We start from the raw sequence: 24322 nt of genomic DNA, 5'->3' as shown, positions 1-24322 counted from the left end.
TGGGACCTCCATGGGGTGTTAAATTTTCATTTTGAAGCTGACAGTCTATGTCTAGAGACTGGAAAGTCACAGAGGTGTAGGCATAAGAGTAGAGCAAGCAAGAGGAGGAATTTGAAGAGAAAATCAATTTCCAAAATGAAAAACAAAAAAACTTTGCAAGTAGGACTTGCAGGTGTGAATGAAATTTGGCCCCCCCTCTGCCCCTGGTCTAACAGGTGAATCTAGCAAGCAAGCTGCATAGGTTTAATGTCAGTACATTAAAAATCCATGGTAGACGGTGAAGCAGCCATGCAGGCCATCCTAGGCCTGTGTTAGAACGACCTTGCAACCCCTTGTCTCACGAATAAAGACGCCAGCAGGAAGAATCAGCAACAGGAAGTGATAATGGGGAACTCGCTCTCACATTTCCCAACTACATTTCTTAGAGATTGAGGAGAAAAGTGGCCATCCTGGTCCTTGCCTCCCTCCACACACAGATAACACCAACGTTACAAGCTTTGTTTGATGTGTAACCAAAAAATTCTTATCTTTGAAGCCTCTGACTGTTAGATGTGTAAGTCCTTGCCTGCACGTACCGTGCTTTATTAAAACTGTAGAAACTGCATTAGAGCTGTAGACCTTGGAGCAGTTCCTCAGAATACTCTGTTGGATTGTTTCCAGGGATTTAAATGCCTCACTTTGATTATCGAATAAACTCCTTTGTTAGAATAACCAATAACCGTTCTATCGATGAGAGAGGTAAGGTGAGCTCTATTTGAGCCAGAGTGAGGATTTAACCCGGGAAGGCCTTTTCAAGAAAGGAAGAAACGGGTCTGGAGAAGCATTGTTTTCAGTAGTCTTATATCTTTTTAGAACAAAGTACATACATTAAACAGACCCAGGATACAAAGTCATCAAAGTTTCAAAGAGGTATTCAGTTGCAAATTAGGTCAACAAGACCCTGACGTCCGGAAGGGCCTAATATGGCAGTACCAGGGAGGAGGGAAAGTCTGCAATCTTATCTTAAGAGAGTGTGTTCTTTACTTTAATGGTTAAAGTAGGTGTACAATGTATGTTTGATAGGCCGTAAGTCAGGCTTCTTTAGTTCAAGCCAGATCAGTTTTTGAACCTCAACAGTCACGCCATGTACCTCAATATGTGAAAATCTCTTGTTATCTTTAACCTTTACCCAGACTATTTCGGTGGACACAGGCTTGTCCTAGGCTTTGCTCTGAGAGTATTGCAGCGATGTCTTCCTGTAGTGATAGGAAAAGGAGGAGGCCTTCAGAACAGGTCCGGGCCTAGGTTTCAGTCCCTCCCCTCCCCTCTCCAGAATGAATGAAGTCTTATTACATGCTTCAGCAAAAGCTGCACTACTTGCTGTGAGGTTTATGAGGAAGAGTTGCCAAGGAGCAATTCAGTTATCAGCCTCAGGCCCAGTCCTCTCAAGTACAGCTCGGGGACCCCTCGACCTAGCTGGGTCTTGACGGAGAAGACCCGAGGTGCAGCCGCGCATAGCGAACCCCGCGCGCCGCGCTCTGAACAGGGTACCGCGGGGACACAGGCCCTGCCTCCCAGGCACTTGCAGTAGCGGCGAAGCGGTAGCTTTTGGAGTCTCGGAGAACTGATCCAACCTAAGCGGAGCGCCTGTTAGAGTCTCAGGTATGCACTCCGGACTCAGAGGCCCCTGCACGGCGGCCCGCACCCGACCTCCCCGCCCGCGGCGCCGACCGCGCGGGAGCGCTCCAGGCGGCTCCCAGAGGCCGCGGCTGGGGGCGGGGCTCGTGCTGTGACGCCGCCCCTCGCCGGGCCCCGCCCTGTGCGCGTTGCCAGGGTGATCAGGTGACTCCGAGCTCGCGGCGCTCCCCGCAGCGGTGACATTAGGCGCACCGCGGCTCCTCACTTGCTCCGAGTTTGGTGCGGCGGCGTGTCTTGTGCGGTCTCGTCTGGTCCCGTCAGGTCCGACCGAAGCAGTGCCCGACCCGTTCGTGGAGAGGTGAGGCGCGGCGGACCCGGCCCGGCCAAGCTGGCACCAGGGACGGGGTGAGGCGCGGGCAGGGCCTTCCCGGCGTTGTGCGCGCCCCCGAGCTCCCCAGAGAGCGCCCTGGAGAGCCGCGGGCACCAGGGCTGGATGGGCCGGCTCGGGCGGGGGCGCGCGCAGCCCCGGGGGAGGGGCCGGGAGCCGGGGGAGCGGCTGCCGCCCGCCCGATGTCCACCCTGGCGCGCCGGGGCTGTTCCTCCGGCTCCCCGTCGCCGCGCCGCCCGCCCGGCTTCTGGGCTGTGGACTAAGGGGCTCCGCGTGTGAGCGGCTCTCGCCGTGCGAGGAGTCGGCGGGCTCAGAGCGGGGCTTGCCACACCCCGTCTCGGGGGACATGTGCGGGAGGCTTCTGCGTCTCTTCGCCTTGGGCTGCGATTTCTGGGGTGCTGCCAGGGATCTGCTCCGTGCTCTGAGCCGGGCCTGCTGAGGGCAGGAGGCCACTCGGGAGACCCGCGGCTGGGAGCAGGGGCCCTGGGTGTTCAGAGAAGGTGTTGCGGGGGGAAGGACTCCTGACTGTTGAGAGCGGTGGAGCAGGATCTGAGTAGATCTGTTGGGGGAGGTGAAATCTGAGCGGAGTCCTGAGGGGTGGGGACTAATCTCCGACGATTCGATGACTGACTGGACCGAGTGCTAGGGCCGTTTTAGGTAAAAAAAAGTTTGGAGAATTAGGTTAGGGCCGATTAGGAAAAAACTCTTCAGTGCCCAGCTGAGGGTTTGGGTGCTGTGGGGGAACCACTGCGGCTGGATTGGGGTAGGGGGAACACTGGGATGGGGAGACACTGAGAAGGCTGTTGTGACAGCCTGAGAAAGAGGTGACAACGCCTAGAACTCTGGTCTGATGGGATTCTGCGAACCCTACTTGTGAAATATTTCTGACAGACAGGTGGGGGATGCGGGCAGCCGGATACTACACCCCAGCCGTTGTTAGCAAATTAAAAGAAAAAAATTCCTTCTTATGAGAGACAGGAAGCATCTAACTGCAGCCCATTTTCCAGTTTCATTTGGCCGGATTTAATGACTATCGGAGAGCTTTGCCCCTCTGGGTATACACGGAGCTTGTATTGTCCACAGCACTTGCATTTCAGAAGTTTCAGAGTGTCTTACAAACTCCTCTTATCCCTAGGCTGAAACCCAAACCCGGAGTGACTGGTAGGAGACTTAATGGGGGGAAGTTATTAAAGGATAATGAGTGCCCAAAACATGAATATGGGGCGTTGGGGAAACCAAAAAGTGTCGCATGCCGTTTGTTAATGATGGAGCAGAGTTCGCCTGTCCTCCCTGCTGCTCTCAGCTGTGGGCTTCTCAGCTTAATGCAGCTTAGGTGTTAACTGGCCATTTTGTCTTAATTTCCTGAGAAATATAGGAAGAAGATATTTTGATTTTTGAAGAGGAATGATTTGGTGATGTAGAGTTTTTCCCAGCTCTGAAAATTTAATGATTCTGTGTTCCTCTTCCCCAAAAAACAGCTGTTCATTTTATTTTGAATCTTCACTTCTGTTTTCTGGGGGGAAATGAAATGGCTGAACCTTCCCACCAATTTGTTTTGCACTTGTTTGGCTCCAGAAAACAGAACTGGACCTCCAGGGATCCTGTATCGTAAAAGGCAGTTTAGGGATTTGCTGAGAACTCGGGAAGGTGGCTGCAGCTGGTCTGTGCATAAACGAAGAAACCAGCACAGCACTCAAGGGAGGGCAAATCCGGAGTGGTGGCAGCTGGAGAGAGCCGACTTCCAGTCAGATCGGTGATGTCATTCTCTGTAAAAGAAGTATTAAGATGGGTCACTTGAGCGTTGTGTGTTTACCACACATTATACCTATCCAAGAGTTTTTCCCCTTGTACCAATTCAGTGGTAGGGCTTGTTATGATAGTGATTTTTAAGGGGCTTTGCAGGAACCCCATAATAATACGAATCGCTGGAAATTAGATTTCTTGGCCATGTTTTAAAAAAAATTGTTAACCATTTTCTAAATCTCTTTGGAAATATTTGAATCAGCCAAACTAATCATGCTTCCTTTGGAAAGAAACAGTCTCCCGACCCCCACCCCCAAAATTGCAGCTCTGTGCTGTCAGGGGGGTTAAGTAGGCCGAGAGTTTTGGGAAAGTTTCTGCATTCATTCACCCCTGTCGCCCCCACATGTTTTCCCATTGGTCAAGAATTTTAAGACTTCATTATGGGGGAGTGGGAATGTTAGTGTGTTCCCCTAAACACAAGCTGTGATAAACAGCAGGGTTGGCTGTTCAGAATGCCCTCAAGGGGAACTGTGCCCAGGTGAGAGGCAGGGCTGGGGTATGGGTGAGAGATCAGCCACGGAGCATTCTAGGCCTGCGCCATTGTCACCCGAGGCCGTGGGTGCCGCCTTCCTTTCTTGGAAGGGAAACATTCCTCAACCTTGAAATGGGATAATGGTCAGTACCCCCTTCACAGAGAATTAATGAGAGAGAATTCATTGTCACAAGAATAATTAATGAGAGGCTTATATGAAATTTGAGCTCTTCCAAAGCAGAATATTTTAATTCTTGGATGAACAGTATATTTTGAGATGTAGTGAGATAAAAGAGAGATAGACATTCTAAATTTTTGTAAAAGCGTCATTCAAACTCTAAGGTTTTTGTTGCTGTTTTTTTTAATGGAGTATTTGGGCTTGGTTACCAATAAGGCTTTAATGAAGATCTAGAGGCCCGAGGGTAAGTGCGCGTTTGTGTTTCATATGTAAATCAGTGCAGATTGTTCCTCACTCTTTTTCTGGCTTTTTCCGTGCAAGTGCCTGGAGTAAACCAGTAACCTGGCAGGCTGTGGGGCTCTGACCCAACATCCTTTCAACCCTAAAGGAGTTAGTTATTAAGCTTATCAGAGACAGCAGTGGGTAATAATGCTCACTGAGTAGAACGAGGAGTGAAAAAGTCGTCTTTTAAAATTCCCCTCTTCTATGTCAGTCTGCCAGTCCTGCTGCTCAGTCAAATAGAGATTCAAGAGGGACTCTACAGAACTACATCCATCTCTTAGACTTCTGACATTTGTTGGCTAGGCTTAGTTTCACATGAAGGAAATCCTGCAGGAGAGGCTTCCTGTTTTTTTCAGGCTGAGCTGAGTGCTGTGTTCCAGGCCTCCAGGCTCCTGAGGCTTGGCCAAGGCTACTAATTGGCTTGGCTATAAAACGGGAGTCAGCAATTAAAAAACAGCAGTATAGAAAACTAGGGGACTGGACATGAGTTGACCCTCCAGCCCAAAGGTTCACAACACTTTGGACACTGTACACAAAGGGCTCTTTAAAAGCAAGTGAGCTTGGAGTGACTTCTTTCGTAGTTCTTAGGAGACGTATGTGGAATATTGATACTGAGCCTCCTAATCTCAAATTCCTGTGCCCAATGCGCAGTAAGCCTAACACTGAGACCTCGCTGCTTGGAGATGGAGAAAGATTTATTCAAATTGGCCAAAACGAGTTGGTGGGAGCCTGGGTTCGCTCAAATCCACCTCCCCAAGAACAGAAAGCAGGGGGGTTATGGAGCTAAGGGGTTTGGCAGGAAGAGTTTTTGGGAAACAAAGGGGTCACTCCCCGTAAGCCCTGGGCAATCTGACTTCAAGGCTTCAACAGCTGCTGAGGGCCAGCTATCCGGTGAGTGCAACCTCCCCAAGGCATTTTCTTTCTTTTGCAAAACAAGCTCACAACTCCTCAAGACCCCTGAGTCACCCCTCAAGTTAAACAGGAAACAGCAAATTGGCTTGACATCTGCAGTATACCTGAGGTACCCGGCTTCAGTGTTAGTGCTGATGTAGGCTTCAAAACCAGAGCTGGGAAATTGGATGGGCCCTCACTCCTAAAGCAGGGGAGACAAATGGTTTGAATCCAATCTGTGTGGGCAGCAAGCCTGTGGTATGACTTTGCCAAAAACAAGGGATGATTTACATTTTTTTGAACCCTTTCAATTAAATGTTTTAAGGGGGTGTTGGTAGTCACGGTGGGAGGAGGATTTGGTTTACCTGAATTTCCTCACTGGGGAGTAAGGCCTTACTCACAGGTGCCTATCATTAGTTGTGTGGTGATTTATGCTAACGAATCATTAATCCCAAGAGATTTGGCTCAGAAACTACATTATCACTGAAAACCATCTGACCTTGTGGTCAGTGTTCAGAGAAAGGTAGGGATGGGGAACCATTGAACTGCAAAGATATTTGGGGAGAGGAAGACCTGGAAAGTGGTGCTAGACTTCTGCCACATTAAATTTCTAATGCAGCCCTCAGTACTTTACCAGTCAGCTTTCTGTATCAGGACCATGGGCAGGATCATTTGGGGAGAATATGTGTGAAGAGGAGGACTTTTGTAGGAATGTGCCTACCTCATGAGTCCTTATTATTAAGCCTAATACTGCTTTCCTGCTGCCACTAGCTTCCCGGAGACCCCAGACTCCGCCCTCTCCCCTCTTTCCCCTCCCTCCGCCTCTCCTCCCCGGCAACAACCTCTCTAAGGCCAATATGATTCTTCTATCTCTGGTCCAGTTTCTACATCCTCCTGGCTCTGCTGACTGCTGAACTAAATCTTGATGACCTTAGATGTCTGTGGTGGCATAGAAACTCCAGCGAAGGGCAATTGGATTCCAAAGCAAGGGGCCTAGAAGTGGATGCTTTACCTGTGTTTCTCACACTTCGTTTGTGTTCCATCTGCATGACTTTTGTGTTAGCTCTATGCCATCTGTACTATTATTTAATATTTTTCTTTAAATTGACCCTTTTTTTAATTCTAAAACTTTTTTAAAAGGGAAACCATATCATTGCCTTAAATTGAAAACTACTATCATCTTCCATAAATAGTAGGTAAATATAAAAAGGCATAACTATTAAAATTAAGTTGTTTGTCTGTGTTCTCCAAATCATGCCACTTAGGAAAATATTGCCTTCAACCAAAGATATGACTTACTAATAGTGAGTTTTTTCAGGTGATAGGGATGGTTTGGGGTAGGCAGGCCTATGGAGAGGGCCTCTTAGATCCCGTCTTCTGAAATTCCATCTGGCTCTGTGATACCCGGAAGACAGCAGAGTGAAGAATCTAGGGACTAAAATAAGTGCAGTCAGCGTGAAACCACTGGTGTTTTGATATGAAGTTTTCCAAAAGGAGGCGGGAGTGGTGGTGAGCCTGTATACTATATTAAATTCTAGGCTCGTTGCCAGGGGTGTGGCTTCATTGATGCTGTGTTATATTGTTCTTTCTGTGCAAGTGTGCTCTTGGAAAACTCCAGTTTTTGTTCAGAGTGGATACAGTTTTTTTAAAAAACTCTCGATACGCCATACACTTGGAGCCTGTTGTCTTCCACATATGTATGTAGTAGCACTTTGTGGATGTTACTAATGGCGAAAAGCTGAAGTTATCGTCTAGCATTTGTTTTTTCTGACCTTTGTTGTCCATAATGCCTATTTCTTTAAAAATCCTATGAAGATGAAGAGAAGAAAGGAGGGGAGAGCGAGCTGCCCTGGGGTCATGTGGTCTCTTAGGGTGCCGTACGTGGTAGGCGTGAGTGGTACTTGCTGGTGTGAAGTGAAATGCACTCTTGTCCATTAAGAGGCGCCCCACCGTGCTGACTGAGCTGCTGCTCCCTCAGAGGGTCAGGAGAGCGCGCTTTAATGGTGGTGCGAAGCCGCGGCCAGTTTGGTATCTGTCAGGAACCAGGAGTGCTTAGTTAGATTGCCAGCGCATTAAGCTGTTAGGGGCCTCTTTCTAAGCCATCAAGATTTCGACTTTCCCACAAAGCCTAATCTAATACTCTGGGAGGGGCAGGGAGAGCCAGTCTTTCAGGGGCTGTGCTGGTGGGGGACCTGGCCTGGGAAGTGGCCTTGTCAGGCTTGTTGGGAGGGATGGATCTGTCCCTTTCTAGTGTGTCCTCTCAACTTGGCAGGGGGCAGAGTTCGTCCCTTTTCTCTCTCTCCATGTCTAACCTATCCTTTCATTTCCCCAACTCACTTTCTGTGTTAACAGCTTTCTTCCCTTTTCCTTTCTCTCCTGTGCACTGCTGCTTTCTCTTTCTACCCTCGCTCTTGCTGAGCCTCATTTTCTCTCCATTGTTACTTTAAGAACTGCCTCTTTGAAGTTCAGAGTTACAATGCTGTCCTGTATGTCCAGTGACTAGATATAATTCAGAGGTCCCCAGCCTTTTTTCTGAGGAGGAGCCAACCTTCACTTCCCCACTGGCTTTCAGAGAGCAGCACTGGGGGGTACTGACCACTCTGGTTCCTGAGCTAAGTGGTTGGATGAGGCTGGAAGTGCCCTGCCAACTGGGTGTCCCAGCAGTGTGGGGAGGGGGCTGTGGTCAGGATTTGCTAGCCTTGTCAGGAGCTGTCTCTACCCTTGGGGAGTCCTTCCAGAAGCTGAAGGCGGGCGGGAGGCCTACATCCAGACTGTCCTCTGGTTTCTGCGGGAGACTGAACATGACTAATAATGGCTGTAGAAGAGGACCTTGGTGAGGTTGGCCTGCAACCCGTCAGACTGTTTGCAACTGTGGATCCTGCGCTTGAGCTGGGTTGCTGGGTTTTTCCAGGTGGCAGCTGGAACAAAAGGCGTTCTCAGTGGTAGTTGGATGGCTGTTGAAAGCATCTAGAAGCCTGACTTTCTTGCTCTATGAGTTAGAAAATGGATTTTTTTTCCCCAGCCTTAGCAAGCCATTTGTCTTCTATACTGAGTTCTCTTCTTTTTTTGTTTTTAAAAAATCTTTGCAGAGTAAATAAAATTAAAAAAATTTATTTATTTATTTATTTTTTTAATATCGGCACCTGGGTTAACATCTGTTGCCAAACTTCCCTTTTTTTTTTTCTTCTTCCCAAAGCACCCCCACTACGCAGTTGTATATTCTAGCTGCAGGTCCTTCCAGCTCTGCTATGTGGGACTCCACTTCAGCATGGCCTGATGAGCAGTGCTCGGTCCGTGCCCAGGATCTGAACTGGCAAAACCCGGGGCTGCCAAAACAGAGCGCACGAACGTAACCACTCAGCCACGAGGCTGGCCTCAGAAATGGATTATTTAATCCTAAAAGCCACGTGGCAGACTTTACCCAAAGATGATCAGCAGAAGTTTTAACTTTCATTGTTAAATATGTGTAGAAAAGTGTATGTAACAATCAAGTATAGTTAAATGAGTAATTATATTCATTAATATAACTATTGAGGTCTAGAAATGGACCTCATTTTTTAAACCCCAGTGGGATAGTAGAATGCACCGTGTTGCAATTTGCTTTTTTCACTGTGTTGGTGCTTTTCCATATCAGCACATGTAATCCATTCTTCTTAAGGGTTTTCCATATCAGCACATCTACCCCATTCTTCTTAAGGGTTGAATAGCGGTTCTGGAAATTCTGTGGTTTATTTCACCATTCCCATACTGATGGGCCTTTGGGATGTTATATATCTCATATATGTGTGTGTGTGTATATATTTTATATATATATATATAATATATATATGTTATATAGCTATTATAAACAAGTACTACAGTAAGTATCCGTGTGTGTGGTATAAAATTGTTTCTTGGCATATTGGCACTAGTATACATCTGTAGGATAAATTCCTAAAGATAGAATTGCTGGTTCAAAGAATAGAGTGTTTTTGTTTATTTGAGGTTTCACTTAAAAATGTCTTTATTGAAGATTTTTTAAGAAAAAAGGACGGACCCTCTGTAAAAACAAAGGATGTTTCCTCAAAACATTCGGGAAGAATGGGATACTAATGCCTGGGCAGCTAAGGGTAGGCTATTTTAGTTGATGATAGATATTTTCAGGTAGTAATGATGTTTTAAGGGCTGTTTAATAAATATTATAGATCTTATATCTTATAGTGCAACAGGTAGATCCAGTCAGAGGTTCTTTATAGAAAGCTTTCTGCAAAAAGATTTTAGTAGATGGTGTGTTATTCTCTGTTGAAGAGAACTCCGAATTCCCTCAAAGTCTCCAAGGCTGGAAGAATGTGAAAACGGACATACCAAGTTTAATGTTAGAAGAAGGCGAGATTGATTGGTCAAAGCCATATTTTCAAATAATGTTGGACTACTGTGGATAATTAATGTGGGTATGACTTTTCAGACTTTACTACTCCTGATCTAACGTATCAGGACAAGTTGAGAATGCTTACATCTTTCGGTTATCTGAATGTTGGGGATAGTGGCTTAAAGCAATTACGTGAGTGGCATTAGCAGACCATGTTACTGAATAGTTTGTAGATTGTTTAGTTTTGTGTATATCTCAGTTATGTGTAGTTTTTACATCAAATATTCTTTGTGAGAAAGAAAAATAAACTAAGACAGTCTCTGAGCCTCTAGGATAGGGCCTCCAGAGACAGATGATCCGCCATTATTTGTTTGCCTTCCGTGTGCGTTTTGATGCCCTTGTTCAGTGATGGGTCCACTGCTGAGCTGTGTGTCATTGTGTGTTCCACAGAGAAGCTATTCTAAAGCCACAAGCAAAAATGTTGATAGAAAAGACATGTTCTAATATATATTCACTCATTGATTATATGAGGACAGCTCAGGGCCTGGTAGAACTCTCTGGCAAACAAAAGATGGTGAATGAGGTAGGGGATGGCTAATCACATTTGAGAGGTTGGCAGCAGAATCAGTATTTGGATAATAATGAAGTAACACTACAGGTTGTCTCCTTCCAGCCTGTCCCCCAAAGAAAAGCAACCTGGGAAATGTTAGAAATGATGAGCAAGTCATAAAAACAAAGCGCTTGTTCAAGTTACAATAACCATCAACTATCAGAGGTCTCCTGTGTTACTCTGTTGTTGGGAGCACCACTACCATCTTTAAAAAGTAAATCCCTGTTGTTGCTATTGCCTGGGGCTCCCCCATGAAGTTCTCCCCGTCAGGAGAGAGTAGGTTCTTCCTAGTGAAGGCCTGCTGTTCTGGAATGCCTGTTCTTGTGGCTTTGGGGTTTGGATTTGAGGCTGTTGCTTCTTATCTCTGCTCACCACACATTCACGTGTGTGGGGGGCACAAATCCCATTGGTGGGGTCATTCAGGCTTTTGTACCTCAGTTTCAGTAAACTTGCATAACTCTTTGAGGTGGCTGCCCAAAGTGAATTTTGTCTACTCTGTATAACCAAACTATCTTCACTGTACCCTTGAAATTTGGAGAACTTCCAGCATTTTCCATCTGACGCAGTAACAGGCAAGTGGAAAAGATAATTTTATTTTTATTATTAGCAGTACTGAAGGGGAAGAGCAAGCCAGCTAGAGTTCTTTCTGTCATATCCCCAGTACTGGGCCTGTCCTGTAGTAGGTACTTAATATTGTTGAGTAAACAAATGATTAGGTTTGACAATGGTATCCAACAAGCAAACATAAATAAAATTACATGAATCCTTTTAAAAGAGAAAAAATAACTATAGAAAAGGAAGCTGCAATGATCCTCAAAGGCTACTCTTAGCAAGACCTCTTGTGACCCGACCTTTTGGCCTCATCCAATCTTGTCTGCTTCAGCTGTAATAAACCCACTCAGTTCCTCAGAAGCACTGTGTTCTGCCTCTGACCGAGAGTAAAGGTGGCGTAATTGCATTTCTGTTTGTGTAAACTTTCAGTGTGATCATCGCTTCCTCTGAGAAGCTTGCTCTGACTTTCCGGACATGCTCACCATACTAAGCACTTCCTTTTTCTTAGCTCGGTTTTGTAATTGCTGATTTTAGTGTCTGTCTCTCTCACTAGCCTGAAACTGTCTCTTGCCTACCGTTATCTCAGTAGTGCCTGGAACTCCTAGAACCGGGTCCTAGTGGATGCTTCTGGAAGTATTTATGGGATGATCAGATGACTATGTGAATGGAATAAACTAACATGTCAATGCTAAAATTTAGTGAAAACTATAAGCCTGAGATGATAGAGCAGCACAAAACCAGTAATTCTAAAGCATTTTTTAGCTCAACAAATCATACCCAAAATTATGGGTATGAGAATAAAGAAAAATTGAGGGACCTAGAGTATGAAATAATCTATTGGGGCTGGCCCGGTGGTGCAGCGGTTAAGTGCACATGATCCTCTTGGGCGGCCTGGGGTTCACCGGTTCGGATCCCAGGTGTGGACATGGCACCACTTGGCAAGCCATGCTGTGGTAGGCATACCACGTATAAAGTGGAGGAAGATGGGCACGGATGTTAGCTCAGGGCCAGCCTTCCTCAGCAAAAGGAGGAGGATTGGCAGCAGTTAGCTCAGGGCTAATCTTCCTCAAAAAAAAAAAAAATCTATTTGCAAAGATCCTATTAAAAGGCCAGCTAATCAGGGAGTTAAAAAGAGACACAGAGGAGCTCTTTAGAGTTAGACCTGTTGTCATGTGTTTAAAGTTTAAAGACAATTTTACAAATTCCCACGAAGGATATGTAAGGAAGGAAGGATAAGCATGGCTTCTGGCTTTGATGATAAGAACAGTCCAAGGTGGGAGAAGTCTGCGTGTAACCGAGAGAATTTTTTTTACCCCATGTTTGGTGCTTAGCCAAGTGACTTCTCAGTTTGAAGCAGAAAGAACTTAGGGAGCTGAAATGTCTTGTGAAAAAAGAAGCACAATTACAAAAATCACTGTAAAGAGCAGTGAAGAGCAGATATGCAACAGGTTATCAACAAGGGGAAATTAGTAAGAGGAAGGGAAATTGGAGTACTGGGAGTGGATAGGGCTACAGAGGCATTCTAGCCATTAAAAAAAGGTGAGCAGCATGGAAATATCAGACAGAACTAAGAAAACTTAATTTTTTTTCTGACTGAATAGGTTCCCTTATTGAAATTTTCAGAAATACAGAAGAATATAAATAAATAACACTTGCCCATAATTCCAGCACCTAGGGAAAACCACTATAAATATTCTTTTTTCCTTCTAACCGAATTTTGTCTGTCTGCTGTTCCTGTACAACTTAAAGTGTGAAAATCGTTTTTTTTTTAAAGATTTTATTTTTTTCCATTTTCTCCCCAAAGCCCCCCAGTGCATAGTTGTATATTCTTCGTTGTGGGTCCTTCTAGTTGTGGCATGTGGGACGCTGCCTCAGTGTGGTTTGATGAGCAGTGCCATGTCCACGCCCAGGATTTGAACTAATGAAACACTGGGCCGCCTCATTTCACCTCAGTATACATCTAAGAGTAGAGTTGCTGGGTCATGAGGTAAATACTTCCAAAGTCGTGAATATGTTATATGCTTTCTTCTAAAAGTTTGATTGTTTTAGCTTTTATATATAGGTCCATAATATGGTGTGAATTGTTTTTTGTTTATAAGGATGGGAATCAGGTTCTTTTTTTTCTCCCCTCATAAGAGTATCCAGCTCTGTTTATTGGAAAGACTTATTTTGACTTTGTAAATTGCCGTGCTGTCTTCCTGTTCAGTCAGGTGACTACTGCATGGGTCCATTGTAGGACTCTTCATTCTGTTACATTAACCTATTTATCAATATTTATTTTATTTTAAATAAAATTGAGATCATGCTGAATATATAGCTTTTAAATTTTTCTTACACTTTATTACGTCATGCTTCAAAAACAAATTAAAGGTGACTGTAAAAGAACTGTTATATAGATGTACCATAATTTATTTAACTCTTCTGTTTTTGGACTTTTAGGTTGTTTTTTCTTTTTTCCTTTTTTGTTTTGCCCTGTCTTTTATGTTGCTTGCTTTCCTCAGATGTCTGATAATCTTTGTCCATTCATTTATGTATGAGGCAATAAAAAGTCGATTAGAAGTTCTGTGTGCCTGGGCTTTGTTGTGGGGTGACTGGGTGAGTCATTTCCTTGGAGTCTCTTCAAGAATTAATATCAATAGTTTTTTTCCATTGGGGCTGTTCAGTTTTTCCAGAGGAAAATTCTCCACTGTACTGCCCACGGGGTCAATGCCAGGCTATCAGGTATCTTGTAATTTAAAAAATAGTAACAACTTTGAAAAATGTTGTTCTTTCCTGAATCTCTACTTTGATGTTATCTCAGATAAGACAGTGATCTCATCTCAACAGACCTCTTTCCGAAAGCATAGTTTCTGCTCTTGTCATTATGGTTGAATGACTGCTAATCCTGTGACTTTGAGCATGTCTTGAATGGGATCGGCAGAGAGCAGTGTTTGATACAGTCTATTAACGAATGTTTGCTGTTGCTTGATTTCAGCAGTCTCTTTTGGAGCTCTGATTTGTCTTTATTGGTACAATTTCCACAGTTCACATTTGATCCTCAGTGTAAAACACTCCACTATAGTAGGGCTTACATCTCACCTGACCAAATTTATAAGGGAAAAGGTTCACGTTACAAAGCTGAGGATCATACCTTAAATTTAAAGCTCGTTGTGTTTTGGTTAAGTGGCTTGTCCTAGACTGTGTCAGTGTTAGGTAATCTTTTTTTGCTTCGATTTGCTTCTGTACAAGCTTGGGAACAGTTGATTGCCCCTCGGTGAAGGAAGTCCTGCTTTTCAAATGCCAGCTCTAGGATCTTTGTTCTCAGCACAAATGCTGTTTCTGTGACTTTTGCTGTTCTCTTACTGGGATTTTTTCCTGTTTAGAGGAAACTGAAAATAGATACAGATTTTTATCCCTCTAAGATGACTGTGTATCTTGGGAACACAGGGACAGAATGTGTCTGTGGGGCGAGGGTCGTGGCGGCTGGGGCACCTGCGGGGGCACCTGTATGGTTTCTGCTCTTTATAAGCGCCTCTGTGAGTAGCACCTGGGATTTTTCCCACGTGGACATTAAGTGATTCCTCAGGCAGAGGGGGGATGGTAGGCACCAAAAATGAGGGGGAAACGTGATTGAGGGAGAAGAGGGGAGGACACCTACCTGTGGGAGAGTTTTGAGGATCCCAGGGAGAGAGCTGCACAGGATAATGAGGAATAGATGCAAAAAGGTCGATCAAGAAAAGTCAGTATTATAATCCAATGTTACTGCAATTAAAAAAAAAAAAAGGAAACATTAGGGTCTGAAGTTGTAATAGTTCTATACACTTCTTTTCCTTCTCACTGCTCGTTGTCCTTAGAAGAACAATGTCTTCAGAGAAATATAGGTCCAAGCTTTGCCAGAGTGAGAACGATCATCACTAAAAGGTCTTATTGGACTAATCAAGTTAAACTACAGCTTTGATGGAATTAGGTCAGTCCAGAGGACATCCCCCTGCCCCTTACACACACTGAATTTCAGGAAAGAGTAGTTATGATGGCTGTGTTCCACTTCTGTGACTTAAAAAACAAATAATGGAATGGCCATAAGGGGGTTAATGATTTCTGTGTTAACCAGGGCTCAATAGGTTTTTCACATCCTCAGTAGGAAAGAGGAAATGGAAGAGTGGTCAGCAATTACCATTGCCCAAATTTTCGTAATGCTTGCAGTGTTAGTCACCACAAACCTTTTGCATTAGGGGAAGGGGAAGGGCCATTCCCAGGTCAGAAGTATGAAGTCATGCTGGCTAGACTAGAGAGCAGAGAAGGGGAAGGACGCTAGTTCTTTTCAGGTCAGCCCCCTGGAAAAGTAAGAGTCTCTAAAATGGGGACAGAATGCAGATGTGGTCAAAATAGAGACCCTCATGCCATTCTGATTCCATATTATAAAGTTTCAATTTATAGTCACCTCCTTCAAGGGACACTCTGCCTACTCCCACCTCCTCCTGTTGGGTTTAAGCCCCTACTCCTACCCAGCAGTCTGCCACCTTCTCTAAAAATCACTGTCTATATGTTTGTGTTTTAACCAGTGGCCCAAGGGGAGGGTTAGAGCCATATTCATCTCTGTACCCTACTACTTAGCACGGGGCCAGGCACAGTCAGCCCTGTGTAAATGGATGCTTGGGTGAATGTCTTTCAGAGGAGTTCGTTAGCTTATCTTACTATTGGTTCTTAGGACTGGAAATTCTATTTAGGTAGTTTAGGTTAGGCTGGATTTCTGTCTGATTTATGAACTGTTGTAAAGTCGTCTGGAATCCCATTTCTTTTGTTCTTTCTGCTCTGACTTTCTGAAGTGCCTACTTCATCTTAAGGCTGGCTCCCTCAGGGCTGCAGATAGGCTGTCAGCAATTTCGTAGGCCATGTCCTTGCTAGACTCTATGTGTGCCTGTGTTAAGGGAAAGAAAGGGTTGGGAATGTGGTAGGAGAGCACCAAGCTTTTAACTGATCAAGGCACTTCAGAACCAATCCCAGTGGCCAAGGGATGCCATTTGTGATTGGTTCTGGATTCTTTGAAGCAATCTTGATAAAGAGGAGGGGGTGGCGTGGATTGGCTTAGAGTAGCCTGGGCTCACCCTGGAGCTGGAATGGGATGAACTTCCCCTGAAGAACATGAACTACAGGAAGAATGGATGGATACCTAACGGGAAATCTGACTGCTATTACAAAGCGGTATATGGCTGTTGTGTGGGCAACCAGTAAAGTCCACTATTATTTTAATCCAGATTTTCTAGGGAACCTTACTTTATGGCTGTTCTTTTCTTCATATAGAGTCACTTATGAATTTATTGATTGCATGTTATGAAAAAGAATTAATAGTGAAATTATTAAATTTTGAGTATGAGACTCCTCCCTCTATTGACTTACTATTTATTTCTGGATAGAAGACACTCAGGTAAAAAGTTAAATATCAATATAGGAGATGGGCAAGTGTACAAGGCAGCAAGGTGTCACATATCACATTGTTCATCCAGAGTCTGTATGTACTTTGCATTTCCCAGTCATGCTTTTAATCTGGAAGTTATTGTGTCAGGCACTGTGGGGGTTACAGAGGTGATGGAAAGGAGATGCTGGCCCTCCAGACTTCAAGCCCAAGAGAATGGTTAACAGGCTTTGGGGGCTGGGAAGCAATGGCCTCCCTCACAGAAGCAAACCACTGAGAACAGGAGCCTGTAAACACAAGTAGGGCTTCTTGGTGAGCCTCCAGAGTCCTAGGAGCCTGGATTGTCAGAGGAGATGCTCAGCATCCTCTAGAGACAGTTCTGCCATCTGTCCAGCGATGACTGAGCACACTGCTCAACTGCTCAGAGCTGGGGGTCTAGGGAGAGCAACCAGATCACCCCAGTGCCCAAGATGGTGGCGGCGGTTATACTGTTTGGTCAGTCACTGCCAGCAGTGCTGCTTGTCAGAAGACCCCAGTATGACCCAACCCTGTTTATTGGAGGATTTCTAGTACTGGGTCAGCCTCCACTGATCTGACTCAGGATTAGTGCTGGTAGAGTCTTTGCCTTCTTCTTAGAGCTATCCAATCACATTTATGGACATTTCAGAGAATTAAAGAACAAAATATCCTTGTTTTTATTCAACTTATTTATTGTAGGGCCTGCTTTGTGCCAGGCACTATGCTGAGCTCTAGGGTCATACTGATGATCCCAAACTGGCTTGATCCCTGCTGTCACAGCCTGCAATCTAGTGGGGAATGCAGACAAAAGGCAAATAAACAGATGCATAAGATATTTGCCAATTGTGATGGTGAGAAGGAAACCAAATGGGCAGAGCTGGATTTGCAAGAGGCTTGAGACGTTAAGGCATTTTGTAAATGATCTCATGGATTGAAATTTTTTTCCTAACGATTTCCACAGATTAAATGCAAATAATTTTCATTGTTTGTCTCTTAGGTACACTCTGCAGGTCCCTGATGAACCAAGGGAACCCTCCACCATACCCGGGCCCCGGTCCGACGGCCCCATACCCACCATATCCACAACAACCAATGGGGCCTGAGGTCTACCCTCCAGGACCTCCTGGGGGACCTTACCCACCTCCTCACGGGTACCCCTACCAAGGATACCCACAGTACGGCTGGCAGGGCGGACCTCAGGAGCCTCCTAAAACCACAGGTACTGTGAACGGGCTGTCTGTATGTGTATATGTGGGTGTGCATGTGCTCAGTCCTACGTCACCAAAGGACATGTTGGCATGTTTTCTTTAGCAGAGGAGAAACTCTGGCCCCCGTGTGCTGTGGTTGACGTTCCCAAAGCCTGTTGACTGCTTAGGCTGTCTTCCAACTCCTGAGAAGGACTTCTTTCTCAAGAGGCTGGAGTCAGTGCTGCCTACTTCCTTCATGTCTCTTGTCCCCTCTGGGGCTGATGACTTCTGGCCGACATGTTTTCTGAGGACAGCTCCTAGAGCACTGCGGGGGAAAGTTACCAGCTGGGTTCTTGCTCTGGCAGCTAGTTGTATTTTTCAGGTTTAGCCTGTTGGGGTCATTTTATCTCTCAGCTTGTTGGCCCTCAAGTCATCCTCTTGCCCCTGCTACTGGGGTTGGTTTTCTTTACTAGTATGTTTCCATAATTCTGTTTAACCTGCACTCTGAGTTTTCAGCAGGCTCACGAGTCCTTCTTGTGTGCTAAAACAGTGCTACTCAAAGTTTACCCTGCAGACGAGTGCCAGTCCATGAACAGCTATTGGGCTATGGTGAGATATGAGATATGTACAGAAAGTGAGAGTAAACATTTAAAAACTTTTAGAGCAATTTGACATTCCCATGACATTCAAGCATGTAACCTTGCATTTTACAAAAAGTATCGGTGTAAAGAATTAGAAAGGAAACCTATTGAGAAGCACTGTGCTGGGTGTCTGGGTGACTGTTGTGACTGCTTCAGAACCTTTTGGTTTGCAGAATAGTTACTCTCTTAACAGCACTTTCAGGTTTTTAAAGCAGCCAATTCTTACCAGGTGCTCATTGTGTGCCAAGTAGTCTCCTAAGAGCTTTATATACATTAACATTTAATCCTCGCAACAATCCTATGAGCTTATTCCCATTTTATAGTAAAGTAATTGAGGCACAGAGTGGAGTAATGACTTGCCCAAGGTGACCCAACTAGAAGTGGTAGATCCCAGATTCGAATCCAGATAGTTTGGCTTACCAATCTGTACATACAACTTATTGCTGTATGTTGCCTCTCTCCCATCTCTTCTGAGCTGACCCACAGTCATCCAAATTTAGGGCCTTAGGCTGCCTCAGAGATTTTCCTGTAGTTAACCCCTTACTGATCAAAAGTAGTAACAGATGATGGTTCATTTTAATCCTGGATTTGAGGATTCTTTAGATTGGGTGGATGCCATGGAAGAAAAGTATGTTTGAGAGGAATTTTGCGCTCAGTGTAGGGAAGATTATAATTGTATAGTGTCAAATCAGAGGCTATGTTAAGATTGAATAGATTTGAATACCTCTAAGAGATTTATAAGTTTATCTTTTACAGTCCCAGATTCTGTTTTGTTGTAAGTTTTGATAACACGTGCCCGGAAAAGTGCAGGAAGTATAACCAGTGTCATTAAAGTAGTTGGCATCCAGGTCTGTGACGTCAGAGGGGGATTTCCTGAAAATAAATCTCAGTTTCTGAGTTTTCTGCTTCAAAACAAGGTAACCTTGTGATGAATGAAAGAAGGCAGGCCGAAAAGAACACATAACGTATAATTGCATGTATGTGAAGTTCCAGAACAAGCCAAAGTGATCTATGGTGATGGAGAGCAGAATAGTGGTTACTCCTGCCTGTGGAGTAGGGGGCCTGGGTGGGGTTGGTTATTGATTGGGAAGGACACAAAGGAACTTTCTAGGGTATTAGGAATATTCTTAATCTAGGTATAACCATTCTTCAAGCTGTACACTTACTGTTTGCTCATTTTACTATGTTATATATTAGTGAAAACATCAGCCCAGCATTTGGGTTATCCAATAGACTCAGCCCAGTGCCTGCCTGGTGTTAAGTCTTTCACCCGTAGCCCTCATGGTCTAGGGCGTAGACCATTTCCAGGCCTGTATTATTTATACTGACTGTGAGTAACTAGCGTTCGATGGATTTGGCACTTTATAGAGAGCTTGTCTAGAATAAGTGCTTCCTGGACTTGGTGGATTTTGTCCCCTCACGTGGAAAATACCCACAGATTTGGTTCTCTTTCTTACCTTTGGTATAATTTAAGTATTGCACCAGCCTTTTTGAGGGACAAATACCTTAATTCTCCTTAGGATTAAAAGGCTCTTTTAGTTCAGTGTTACCAATTTATCATGATTTATAAATGCAGCTGAAAGCTGTTTAACATCCTTTTCTATGGGGTTTCTTCCTCTGTCATCAGCCTGTGAATTGTTAACTGCCTGGACCCATTCTGTACCCAGACACGGCAGGTGATGCCTGATGGTCAAGATCTTCTCTCACCTGGGGTCCAGGTTCTCTGATTGGGACCCTTTTATCCCCTGACTAAGGGATGCATGCTTTAGGGACCTATTTAATTCCTTGTTCTCTGTGTTGCTTCTGGGATCCCCAATTGGAATCATTCTTGGGGCCTATATTCTGTGCATGTGTCACTGAGCTCTCTATAGAAATTTAAGGGTTTTTTCTCTAGCTGGATGATTTTAGATTTATTTACTGCTGCAGATACCATCTCTCAGCTGAAGTTCAAGTATGTAGTCCATTCTGTTAACAGCTAGCTAGGCGTTAGAAAAAAAACTGTTTCTTTTCCAAAGGAGGGAGGGTCTTAGCTGTTCCTAATGGGTGTCTAGTAGTTAGGAAGGACTTAATGAAGGTGTGTTGAGGGGATGGGCGGGTTGGTAGGTGGCTGATCTAAGCAGAACCTTCTTTGGTAGTCTATGGTCAGAGATCAGTGTTCAGAAATTGTAGTAATAAAAGTCTTTATTTTTCTCAGGAAACCAGCTTTTTGGAAACCATGTGATTGGAGGCAGCAGGTGCTTGTGGGAATGAGGCTTCCCGGAGAGCACCCCTGCAGGATGTCAAGGGTCTCCTGGGGTTATTTTTAATGATAATAATAATAACTATAGCAACGAGTATTGAGCATAGTGCCTGGTATTGGCCTCATGTAATCTTCTCAACAACCATGCAGCATTAGTCCCATGTTACAGAGGGGGAATCTGAGGCTCAGAGAGCTTGTGTTTCAGTTATCTATTGTATAACATACCACCCAAAACTCTGTGGCTTAAAACAACGATTTCTCACAATTCTGTGAGTTGGCTTCATGTGATTTCTCCTGGGGTCACTTGGGTGACTTAATTCAGCTGTCAGATTGCCTGGGGCTGGAATATCCAAGATGGCCTCACTCATGTGACTAGGGTCTTGGTTTGTCTCCATGGGGCTTCTCTCTACACATAGTCTCTCACTAGCCTGAGCTGCTTTACGTGGCAGCTAGCTTCCAAGAGGGTGGAAGTAGTAGAAGCTGCCAGGGTTTTAAAGGCTGGGCCCAGAACAGGTGCAGCATCCCTTAGCCCACGTTCTATTGTTCAAAGCAAGTCACAAGGCTGGCCAGATCCCACAGGAGGGTAAATAGATGTCACCTTCCCCCACCCTTTTCAGTAACAGTTTTATTGAGATATAATTCACATATCATACAATTCACCCATTTAAAGTGTACAAACCAGTGGGGTTTTTTTGTATATTCAGAGTTGTGCTACCATCGCCACTGTCTAATTTTAGAACATTTTCGTCATCCCAAAAAGAAACCCCAAACCCCTTAGCAATCACTTCCTATTTCCTTAACCTTCCCCCTCCATTATTCTACTTTCTGTCTCTCTAGATTTGCCTGTTCTGGACATTTATAAATGGTATCATATAATATGTGGTCTTTTGTGAGTGGCTTCTTTCACTTAGTATAATGTTTTCAAGGTTCATCCATGTTGCAGCATGAATCAGTACTCCATTCCTTTGTATTGCCAAATAATATTTCATTGTATATGAATATCCATCATGCATCACTTAATGACAGGGATACATTCTGGGAAATGCATCATTAGGGAATTCTGTTGCATGAACATCATAGAGTGTACTTACTCAAACCTACATGGTATATAGCCTACTACACACTAGGCCATATGATACTAATTTTATGGGACCACCATTGTATAAGCGGTGCATCGTTGACCAAAACGTCATTATGTGGCACGTGACTGTATCACATTTCATTTATCCATTTTTGGACGTTTGGGTTTCTACTTTTTGGCTATTATGAATAATGAATAATGGCTATTATAAACATTTGTGTAAAGTAAACTCCATCTAGCTATGAGAAACGGCATGTGAATACAGGGTGAGAGGAATTGTTGGTGACCATCTTGGCAGACAGTCTGCCACATTCCACTCTTTGCTCTCAAACAGTTCACGTCCCCCCATGTGCAAAATATGTCCACACCCTTCCAAGACCATTAGATGTCTTATCCAATAACTATATCGGCTTGAAATCCAGGATGTCATCTTTTAAGTAGTTTGTATGTAGATAAGGCCTCTAACCTGCCATGCTGCTCCCTTCACTCCTCACCCCTCATTCCCACTCTGCCCCAACCAACGCATTTCTGGAGATTAAACAGAATATCAGCTTCCCCATGAAGTTTTTCCTTAGGTATCCTACACCTCCAATAGAATTTACCACTCCCACGTGCTTCAGCTGTACCCTATACAGACTTCTTTCAGAGGATCTCTTCTCTCCAAATTCAGTTAGGTTTCATGTTCTGTTTAGTTTACCTCCTTAATGTCTAACTTCAGTCAACCTTGCTCTTACTGTCTTAGTTTAGGTGTTCTTCACTTGTGTTAGTCAAAACTCTTAAGGCTGCACGTGACAGAATCTCAGCCTTAAATATTAACCAACCACAGAGGATTGCCAGAGATCTGAGTAAAGCCTCCAAAATGACAGATGGTGACCAAAACAGACAGAGGAAAAAGGGACTCCGAGGGAACAGGGACAATGCAAGGACCAAAAACCCTGCTACAAAAAAGGAAAGAACCCTCTAATATTCTTAGATATTAAGATAAATCTTATTGCAATAAGAGTAGGGATGCTGTATAAAAAGGAACTCAGGAAACAAAAGCACTTAGCCAAGAAGAATGTGGAACTGAGCTTAGCCCAAGGATTAGGTCCAAAAGACCCATTATAGCCAGATCTTACCAAACCAGAATTTAAGGCTTTTAAAAAAGCCACAGGTGGAAGTTTGACGTATGTTTTGGTTATCTATTGCTATGTGACAAACCACCCCAAATCTTAGAGATTCTGTAATTTGGGCAGAGCTTGACAGGAAAGATTCATCTCTGCTCCCCATGGCATCTACTGGGCTGGAACGTAGATGATAACCAGTGTAGTCAGTTGAATATGTGTACTTTCCAACCTCGAATGAGATTTATGATCTTTCCTCTTGGCCTTAGAATATGTCCAAAGGGGTACTATTGGGTTGGCTCACACTTGCAAAACAGAAGAAGAAGCCATTTGGCTTGGCAGATGCTTCAAGAAGGGAGAGAGGGATGGGAGCATGATGGCTGTCTGACTGCTGGGAGGGGTCAGACGGTACCCATGCTGAGAATGCTGTTATCTTTATGTGTGTTCCAAATCAGTCTTGAGCTTGTCCACTTTTATTGGCTCTTTTTTTTTTTATTATTAATGTTATGATAGATTACAACCTTGTGAGATTTCAGTTGTACATTATTGTTAGTCATGTTGTGGGTACACCTCTTCCCCCTTTGTGCCCTCCCCCCACCCCCCCTTTTCCCTGGTAACCACCGATCAGATCTCCTTGTCAATATGTTAACTTCCACCTATGAGTGGAGTCATATAGAGTTCGTCTTTCTCTGACTGGCTTATTTCGCTTAACATAATACCCTCGAGGTCCATCCACGTTGTTGCGAATGGGCCAATTTTGTCTTTTTTTATGGCTGAGTAGTATTCCATTGTGTATATATACCATATCTTCTTTATCCAGTCATCAGTTTCTGGGCATGTAGGTTGGTTCCACGTCTTGGCTATTGTAAATAATGCTGCGATGAACATAGGGGTGCAAGGGACTCTTGGGATTTCTGATTTCAGGTTCTTAAGATAGATGCCCAGTAATGAGATGGCTGGGTCATAGGGTATTTCTATTTTTAGCTTTTTGAGAAATCTCCATACTGTTTCCCATAGTGGCTTATTGGCTCTTTTTGACCCTCTTATTTCCCTTGAAGGTCTAATTTAAGTTCAGCCATATTCTGTTGACTCTTTCAGCTTCAGGTGAAATCTTGTACTTCTGGTTCACTATAACAAGAAATTGTTCTTTCAAAAAAAAATCACCTGTGTGTCATCTCTCTTTCCCCCTTCCCCTCCCTCCATGTGGCCTCTCAATGTGGCTCTCTCTGGCATCCTCACAGTGTGACACCCTCAGGTGGGTGGGCTCCTTCCATGCCAGAAGTGCAAAAGTAAAGCTGCCAGGCCTTCCTTAAAAACAAAACAAAATGAAAAAAGAAACAGAGACTTTTTATTTAACTTCTAATTTTGAAGCAATTTCAGACTTAGAAAAGCATTGTGGAAATAGTACAAACGATTCTGTATACCTTTCACCAAGATTAACCCAACCCTTACGTAACCACAGTGTAAGGACCTGCCAGGCTGTTTTACTGCCCAAGCTCAGAAGTCTCAGAACATGACTT

The 24322-nt window shown here is 44.3% G+C and overlaps 1 protein-coding gene across 1 annotated transcript in view; it reads left to right on the top strand.

Annotated features, from left to right (window-relative positions):
- PURA (purine rich element binding protein A) overlaps positions 1-17685 on the top strand; it is an 81873-nt gene extending 64188 nt beyond the window's left edge. The window contains exon 2 of the transcript XR_011525536.1: positions 17549-17685. The gene's annotated coding sequence lies outside the window, so the exon portion shown is untranslated. The remainder of the gene's footprint in view (positions 1-17548) is intronic.
- The last annotated feature ends 6637 nt before the right edge of the window (positions 17686-24322 follow it).

The sequence above is a fragment of the Equus przewalskii genome, chromosome 13 (assembly GCF_037783145.1).
Source record: "Equus przewalskii isolate Varuska chromosome 13, EquPr2, whole genome shotgun sequence".
Taxonomy (NCBI): Eukaryota; Metazoa; Chordata; class Mammalia; order Perissodactyla; family Equidae; genus Equus; species Equus przewalskii.
Note: the sequence above shows the minus strand (reverse complement) of the source record. Positions and strands in the feature narration are given on the sequence as shown.